This window comes from Callithrix jacchus, chromosome 8 (assembly GCF_049354715.1).
Source record: "Callithrix jacchus isolate 240 chromosome 8, calJac240_pri, whole genome shotgun sequence".
Taxonomy (NCBI): domain Eukaryota; kingdom Metazoa; phylum Chordata; class Mammalia; order Primates; family Cebidae; genus Callithrix; species Callithrix jacchus.
Genome location: NC_133509.1, coordinates 32449673 through 32458303, shown reverse-complemented (window position 1 = coordinate 32458303; position 8631 = coordinate 32449673). Strand labels below are relative to the sequence as shown.

Sequence of the window (8631 nt, the reverse complement as noted above, 5' to 3'; positions counted from 1 at the left end):
ATGAGAAAAGTTTCACTTCATACAGATTTCTTCAGCTGTTTTAGCTCACAGAGACATACCAACACTGTTCTTCTGAGTGACTTATAAAGAATCACCACTGTTTATAAGTTTTTCTTACAGTAATTCCTCTAACTTAATATGATTTATTGAACATCTAGCTCCTGCCTATCTGTCTGGTCTTAATGACCACAGTTCTTTCTCTGGTGTTTGGGATTGCCCACATATGTCACGCTTCTGCGGCTTTGCACATCTTATCCCTTCGGCTGGGAGTTTCCCTTCCCCACACCGGCGTCATTATCTCTTTACTAAACTCTTCCCTACCCACCCCCTCATCCCCAGACCAAGCTTTACCCACTTCCCTGTCTCTTGTAGAAAATATTTTGCTGGCTCTATACCAGAGGTTTCCAACCTCAGCCCTATTGATATTTTGGGCCTGCTAAGTGTTTTTGGATTTTTTTTTTTTTTTTTTTTTGAGACGGAGTTTCGCTCTTGATCGTGCAATGGCACGATCTCGGCTCACCGCAACCTCCGCCTCCTGGGTTCAGGCAATTCTCCTGCCTCAGCCTCCTGAGCAGCTGGGACTACAGGCACGCAGCACCGTGACCAGCTAATTTTTTGTATTTTTAGTAGAGACGGGGTTTCACCATGTTGACCAGGATGGTCTCGATCTCTTGACCTCGTGATCCACCCACCTCGGCCTCCCAAAGTGCTGGGATTACAGGCTTGAGCCACCACACCCGGCCCAAGTCTTTAGTCACAGGAGCTGTCCTGTGAATTTTAGGATATTTAGCAGTATCCCTGGCGTTTACACACTGGATGCCAGTAGCCAACCCCTCCTTCTCCAGCCATAGCAAAATGTCTCCAGACCTTGCCAAATGTCTCCTGGGGGCAGGAGCTGGAATCACTCCCCAGTTGAGAAACACAGCTTCCCTCCCTCCCTTCCTTCCTTCCTTCCTTCCCTTTTTCTCTTTGTCTTTCTCTCGCTTGCTCTCTCTCACTCTTTCTCTCTTCCTTTCTCTTTCCTTCCTTCCTTTCTTTCTTTTCTTTCTTTCTGACAGGGTCTCACTACATTGCCCAGACTGATCTCAAAGGCCTGACACCTTGGCCTCCCAAAGAGCTACAATTACAGACGTAAGCAACACCATGCCTGGCCCAGCTTTACACATTTCTATAGCACCCTAGATCTTTGTACATGTAGCCTTAACAGAGTGTATTCTAATTGTTTGATTACATGTTTGCCCCTCCACCAAGTTGTAAACAACCACAGGGTAGTACTGTATCTTGCTCACCTTTACAGTACATGGCATTTGTTGGATCAAAACCTTTGTCAAATAAATGTCTATGAAATGCTGGTGATCACTTAGTCAAAAAAAGTAATTTTGTTTCATCTGGCTTATTTTTGTTGTTGGCTAAAACATTTGATAATGCTTAGTATAGATGACTTTACTAAAGCCTGACACCTGCACATTCTTGAACCTTTACCCTAGGGGTAAGAGTACTGGTACTGGCCTAGAAGATGAAAGACTTGTCTCTCACCACAGCACTGAGGCTTCAGCTAAGACATTTAACTCCTATGGGTATCAGTTTCTCCTTCTTTAAAATGTGAATTCCTAAGACCCCTTCCATCTCTAGAAGCCTATGATTCCAAATCCTATGTAGCAAGAGGTCTCGATCTTCACAAAGAGTGCTTCAAGTCTTTTTTTCACCATTTAAAGACAGTGTTCAAGCATGGTGGTTCACATCTGTAATGTCAGCACTTTGGGAGGCCAAGGCAGAAAGATCACTTGAGCCCAGGAGTTCAAGACCAGCCTGGGCAAGATGGCAAGACCCTGTCCCTACAAAAAAATTTAAAAATTAGCCAGGCATGTTAGCTAATTTTTCACTCAGGAGGCTGAGGTGGGAGGATCCTTTGCACACAGGAGGTTGAGGCTGCGATAAGCCATGATGACACACCTGTACTCCAGCCTGGTTGACAGAGTAAGACCTCGTCTCAAATAAAATAAATAAATAAATTCCATTGCTGTAAATGAGACCCAGAGTAATGGTTAGTTGTATGTCAACCTGACTACTATACCCAGTATAAGCATTGCTTAAGCAAGAACGAGATTTCTCTCTTAAGTAAAAATCCAAACTTCTACAGTAGCTCTAGTTTGCAAAGTTGTCAGTTTCCCAAATTCCTTCTTTCTACTTTGTTAACCTAGAACTCACAAGATCCATAAATTTGAGAGGAAATTTTATTTCTTATAAAGGGTTAAAGGCCTGGAAGGTGGCTGTCCCACAGGCCAGGAAGTACAATCTCTAGCAAAGACCAGAGACAGGCACTTCAAAAGAGGAGGGGTTGGGATAGGAACTTGATGCTTAACATGCTGACTAAACATACATATTCAACAGGTTACAGGAGAAGCTATGAATAATCAGGGAGGTCGTCCTGACTCATGCTTATTGAACAAACATGCATGTAACATACAACCCATGTTCACTCTGAGGTGGAGACTTAACTCCTTTTTGGTTTTTTGTTGTTGTTGTTTTCTGAAACCAAGGCAGGAGTGCAGTGGCGCCACCTCAGCTCACTGCAACCTCTGCCTCCTGGATTCAAATGATTTTCCTTCCTCAGCCTCCCGAGTAGCTGGCATCACAGGAATGCACCACCATGCTCAGCTAATTTTTGTATTTTTAGTAGAGATGTGGTTTTGTCATGTTGATCAAGCTGGTCTCAAACTTCTGACCTCAAGTGATTCACCCACCTCAGCCTCCCAAAGTGCTGGGATTACAGGTGTGAGCCACTGTGCCCAGCCTAAAGTGGAGACTTAACTTTTAAATGCATTGCAGTTAGGCCCTGCAAGTCAAAACGCCTTTTCAGGACAGGAAGGTACAAGAGTGCTTAGCCCGTGTAAACGGGCCAGAACCAGCCCATAATCAATGGTTTTTTTTTTTTATCAAGAGCAAGTTACTGAAATCAGCCTCTTTTATGGCTGGTGGAATGGGAATGAAGGGCCATTAGTCAGCAACTGGTGGAGCTGCAAGTTGTTTTAATATTGCTTATCTCAAGGCTGGTGCTTGTTTAGCTGTTAATGAAAAACAAAAAGCAGCTTGGCAGAACTCCATCTCAATAAATAAATAAATAGAAAAATTTGTGGCAGTGAGAACATAGTTTATTCTTGAAGCGTAGGAGTGCATGACATAGCACTTGCCTGGCATGGCGTTAGGTCTTACAAATAATTTGTTATTGCTACAAAGAGTCTGTTCTGTCAGTCTTATAACCTTTATTTTGACATTAATGCTGGTCAGTTGTTGTGTCTAAACCATCAAAGGGGGGTATAATGAAGCATGTCTGACCCCTCACCCTGTCATGGCCAGGAACTCAGTTTTAAGGTTTTTCTGGGGTCACTTTGGTCAGGAGGTGTTCCATTCAGTCAATTAGGGAGCTTAGGATTTTATTTTTAGTTTACAACTGGCTTCACCATATCTATGGTGTTGTCTTTATTTATGTGGTCCAAAATGCCCATATGTGGCTAACTAAAAATTATGACTCTTAAAAAAGAAAGAGAAAATTGCTTTAAGGGCAACCCCATTATCTGGCACTCTGGCAACCAAAGTCCCTCCCTGAAGCATAAAACCAAAGGAAACAAAAAGCAGTCTCAGAGCATATGAGAAATGAAAGTTTTTTAGGTACTGCAGATAGCAATTTTTAAAATCAATCTTTTTAAGCTCAGAGCATTGGATGCCAACAACCCATAGTTCCTGCACAAAGACATGGAAAAAAATCCAGCCACAGATCCATCTGTCTTGAGCAATAAGGCACACCTCATATATAAATGCAGTGATACTGATGGAGGCTGATTTTTTTCAAACCAGCTGGGCACATTTTAGTATATTTAAAGGAAGTGCAGAGGCACCAACTACAGATGTGGCCACATTTCTGTAGAGTATATGTGTTGTCTACTAAGTTCAGTCTCTGAGTATCCATCCATGCAAACTTGACACTGAATATAACCAGGTTGTGTATTACCAAAAAATTTTTTTTGCAGGGAATTACAGTGTGCACTGTTGGTTACACATACATCTCTGTCCCTCATCAATCCCTTCTCATCAGTGTTTACTGCACAACTTCCAGTTTAGCCTTGGAGTGACCTTGTGTTTGCTCTTGGCCTCCTCCTTTGTTCAATAATCGTAACAGAGTCATGGTGAGTTAGGTCAATCACTACAGGTTCTAGAAATTCACAGGTGAGTTCAACTACTTCATCACTTTCCCCGAGTTCTGTCAGTTCTGCATCCAAGGCTATGTCAGGAGTTGGGCCTTCTCTGACTATAGGGAATGCTCAGCATTTACCATACTGTCACAGCTTATTATAGTATTCCATTTTGCTTTTTGGATTCAGTCTTAAAGAAGGAATGATCTGTGCCAAGGTTGAAAGCAAATATTAAAAGCCCTCAATGTCTCACTGCTCTTGTTCAGTCACTCTCTGACTTATATAAGAATTTAGATTTCCTAGCATATTTGAACTCTTATTCTGTTCCGGTCCTGTCTTCACTTCCACAACTGCTGTGCTCCCACAGGGAGTGGATCTTCTGGGAGCCACCTCTAAGATAGTTCGATATGAATTTTTAACTGAAAAAAAAATGAGAGAAAAATTAAGCTTTAGTAATGTCTAAATCAAGACTGATAGTAGCATATGTATAAAATGTATAGATATATATAGAAAATGTATACCAAAAATTTTTTATAGTTATGCATGTGAACAAAATTTGGAGACCACTGCTCTTGAAACTGAGGGCTCTTCCCCTGTCACTTTTGGGCATGTGACCTGATGGTAGTCGGGAGGAGGAATCCAAGGGGCACTTACATGAAGAGAAGCACAATATCATTATTATTTCATCTAAGAGCTTTTTTTTTTTTTTTTTTTTGAGAAAGAGCCTCATTCTGTCACCCAGGCTGGAGTGCAATGGCACAATCTTGGCTCACTGCAACCTCTGCCTCCTGGGGTTCAAGCAATTCTTATGCTTCAGCCTCCTACATAGCTGGAAATACAGGCACATGCCACCACGCTTGGCTAATTTTTGTATTTTTATTAAAGATGGGGTTTTGCCATGTTGGCCAGGCTGGTATCAAACTCCTAACCTCAAGTGATCCACCCACCTAGGCCTCCCAAAGTGTTGGAATTACAAGCATGAGCCACCATGCTTGGCCCACTCAATTTTTATAAAGTAAAAATGGGAGACCAAAAAGCTCCTTACACACTCTTAACAGCAAATAAGAAATAAACCATTTAATCTCCTTGCAGGTTCATCTTGCCCAGGGTTTTCTTTCTAACAGAGGCAACAAATAGAGTTTTGAAAAATTTATCCCAGAATGTCTTCTAGGAAAGAGAAGATAGAGTTTGAGCATAGAGAGGATTGGTTTAACTCTGTGACTTTTGGGCATGTGACCTAGAAGTTGTCAAAATCACAGCCTGTAAGTCTTTTAAAAAATTAATTAGTTTATAATCTAAAAATAATGTATCATTAGTCATTAGGGAAATACAAATCAAAACCATAAACACATACCATTTCATATTCACTAGAATGGTTATTAAAATAAAATTTAAAAAAAGAGGCCAGGCATGGTGGCTCACGCCTATAATCTCAGCACTTCTGGGAGACTGAGGCAGGCAGATCACCTGAGGTCGGGAGTTTGAGATCAGCTTGCACAACATGCAGAAACCCCATCTCTACTAAAAATACAAAATTAGCCAAGCATGGTGGTGCATGCCTGTAATCCCAGCTACTTGGGAGGCTGAGGCAGGAGAATTGCTTGAACCCGGGAGGTGGAGGTTGCAGTGAGCCAAGATCATGCCATTGCGCTCCAGCCTGGGCCACAAGAGCAAAACTCTGTCTCAAAAAAAAAAATAATAATTGTTGGTGAGGATGTAGAAAACTGGAACTCTCATACGCAATAGTACATTCAGCTTTGGAAAACAGTCTAGTAGTTCCTCAGAAGATTAAACATAGAGTTACCATATCATCCAGCAATTCCATTCCTATATATATACACTCAAGAGAATTGAAAACCTATGGCCACACCAAAAACTTATACATGAATATTGGTGATAACATTTTATTCTCAATAGCCAAAAAGTGGAAACAACCCAAACACCCATTAATAATGGATAAACAAAACTTTATGTATCTATGTGATAGAGTAGTATTCATCAATAAAAAGAAACGAAGAGCCGATCCTTGCTACGATATGACCTCTGAAACAGAAGCCAGTTCCAAAAAACCACATATTCTATGTTTCTGTTTCTTTAAAATACTAAGAATAGGCAAACCCGTAGAGACAGAAAGATTGGTAGCTTCCTAGGACGGGATTTGGGATAAATGGGAGTGACACCTAACCAGTACATGATTCATTTTGGGGGTGATGAAAATGTCCTAAAATTGAGGTGATGGTTACACAACCCTGTGAAGATACTAAAAGCGACTGAAATGTACACTTTAAATGTGTTAATTGTATGGTTTGTTAGCTATATCTCAATAAACAAAGATGTAAGCTGCCAGAAATGTTCCACAATACAATAGATTTAGATCTTTAGATCGGCAAACCCTAGAATATAAGAGGAAATGAGAAGCCCAGCATGAAAATGGGCGGGGCCCAGAGAAGGGCTATGTGCTCTGCGCTAGCCTGCAGGCACCGGCCTACTTACCCAGGTGGTACTTCTGTTGGGCCCCACACACACCTGCCTCTCCCCGGGATCGCTATTCTCGACTAATTTGCATTTTGCTACTAGCAGGAATGAAGCTGGGCAGCCCCAGAAAGCAGTGCCCATCACTTTCCAGCTCTATTGATCTGGGAAGGAGGACCGGACGGTCACAGGAGAGAGAGAGAGAGAGAGAGAGACCTAAGGTCACGAAGCGGGGGCGTCACGGTCCAAACTCCCACAACTGGATGGGCTAAAGCACTAGCTCGTCACTCTTTTAATTCGTTTTTACAGTTTCCGAACTGCCCAATCAAAACCCGAGCCCGGCGTCGCTCGTCACCGGTCTCTGGGCAAAAAGCGCTCTTTCAGATTAGAAATCGGGACTTTCCGGTACTGGTTTCTCTTTCTTCAAAGCCAGCTGCTTTCCCAGAAAGGGGAAGAGTTGGGTTGCTTCCCCCGCCCCACCCCTGCAGTACTTAGATCAGCAACTTGCCATTCTCCAGACAAGTGATTCGCAGTGGTTTTTGCAAGGAAGTCACTTGGAGTATTTATTAACAATCTGAGGGCCAGAGGTCCCAGTCTACATACAAGTACATGTAATGTATGAAAAAGCAGTAGACGCGGCGGCTCATGCCTGTAATCCCAGCATTTTCGGAGGCCGAGGCGGGGGGAAATCACTTGAGATCAGGTGATCGAGATCAGCCTGGCCAACATGGTGAAACCACGTCTCTACTAAAATTACAAAAATTAGCCGGGCGTGGGGGCGTCTGCCTGTAATCCCAGCTGCTCAAGAGGCTGAGGCAGGAGAATCGGTTGTACCCAGGAGGTGGAGGTTGCAGTGAACCAAGGTCACGCCACTTCACTCCAGTCTGGGCAAGAGACTCCCTCAGGAAAAGAAAAAAAAAACCCTGCATATAATCTGGGCTTACAAGCACGTGTAAAAAAACATGTTTTATATCTTTCAATTATTTTATTTCTTGAGTATTATCTACTACCTCAGGCTCATATACACTAAATTTTCCAGGAATGTAACTACCAGGCAATTTAAAGGAAGATGTATGTTGGTTTTTTTGTTTTTGGAATTTAGAGATTTTCACCGTTTCAGAAAATTATGCCAGAACCAGCAATACCATATCTGAATCTGAGCCATCAATATAGTGTGCCTCTCGGTATTCCATGCTGCTGGTTCACAGAGATCCTGGGCAGTTGCAAGTGTCTGGCACTTCTTTATACCAGCAGTGCAGCCAGCCTAGAGCATTCACAAGATAAATTACTTAATTTTCATAATCATATTAATAAAAGAATCACTACAAAACAATTGTTATAAAACGGGGTTATTGGGGAAAAGGAAGCTGTGGAATACAATTGGAGTTGAAACCTCTAAGCTACACTGAAATCCTGAGGACTATACCCACCTCAGTCTGCCAAGCCTGAGCTTGGATACTGAGTTCCTAGAAATCTGTCAAATAAGGCTCCATTACTTACAAATGACTTGCTTACTACACCATCACTAGGACCCTTCATTCTCTTAACCTTTCCTGGCCTCAGTTAAAAAAAATAAATAAATAAAAAATAAAAAAACTTTAATTCTCCAGAACCCTGATGCTGCCAAAAAAGAGCTCTACCTGTAGGCCTAACTTTGGAGGAACTGTCCAGATGAGTCAGGACCATCTTGATATCTAAAGTCCTTTGGAGAAAGGGATTCTTCCGTACTTTCTTCTTTCACCAGATCAGTGCCAAGAAGTTTTCCGCTGTACAAAATAAGTATCCCCAATCTAATAACCTGAAATCCTAAATGCTCCAACAGCTCAAACGTTTTGAATGCCAACATGATGCTAAAAGGAAAGGGTCATTGGGGCATTTTGGATTTCACATTTTCACATTAAAGATGCTCAACTGGTAATTATAATGCAAAAAATTCAAAATCCAAAAAAATCCAAAATTTAAAACACTT

The 8631-nt window shown here is 41.9% G+C and overlaps 1 long non-coding RNA gene across 1 annotated transcript; it reads right to left on the bottom strand.

The window, feature by feature from the left end:
* Positions 1-1031: 1031 nt before the first annotated feature.
* On the bottom strand, positions 1032-6940 carry LOC100895211 (uncharacterized). Its single transcript, XR_144256.6, has 2 exons — positions 6684-6940; positions 1032-4609 (listed from the first exon to the last, which is right to left on the bottom strand). It is a non-coding gene; the product is annotated as an uncharacterized LOC100895211 (long non-coding RNA).
* Positions 6941-8631: the final 1691 nt, after the last annotated feature.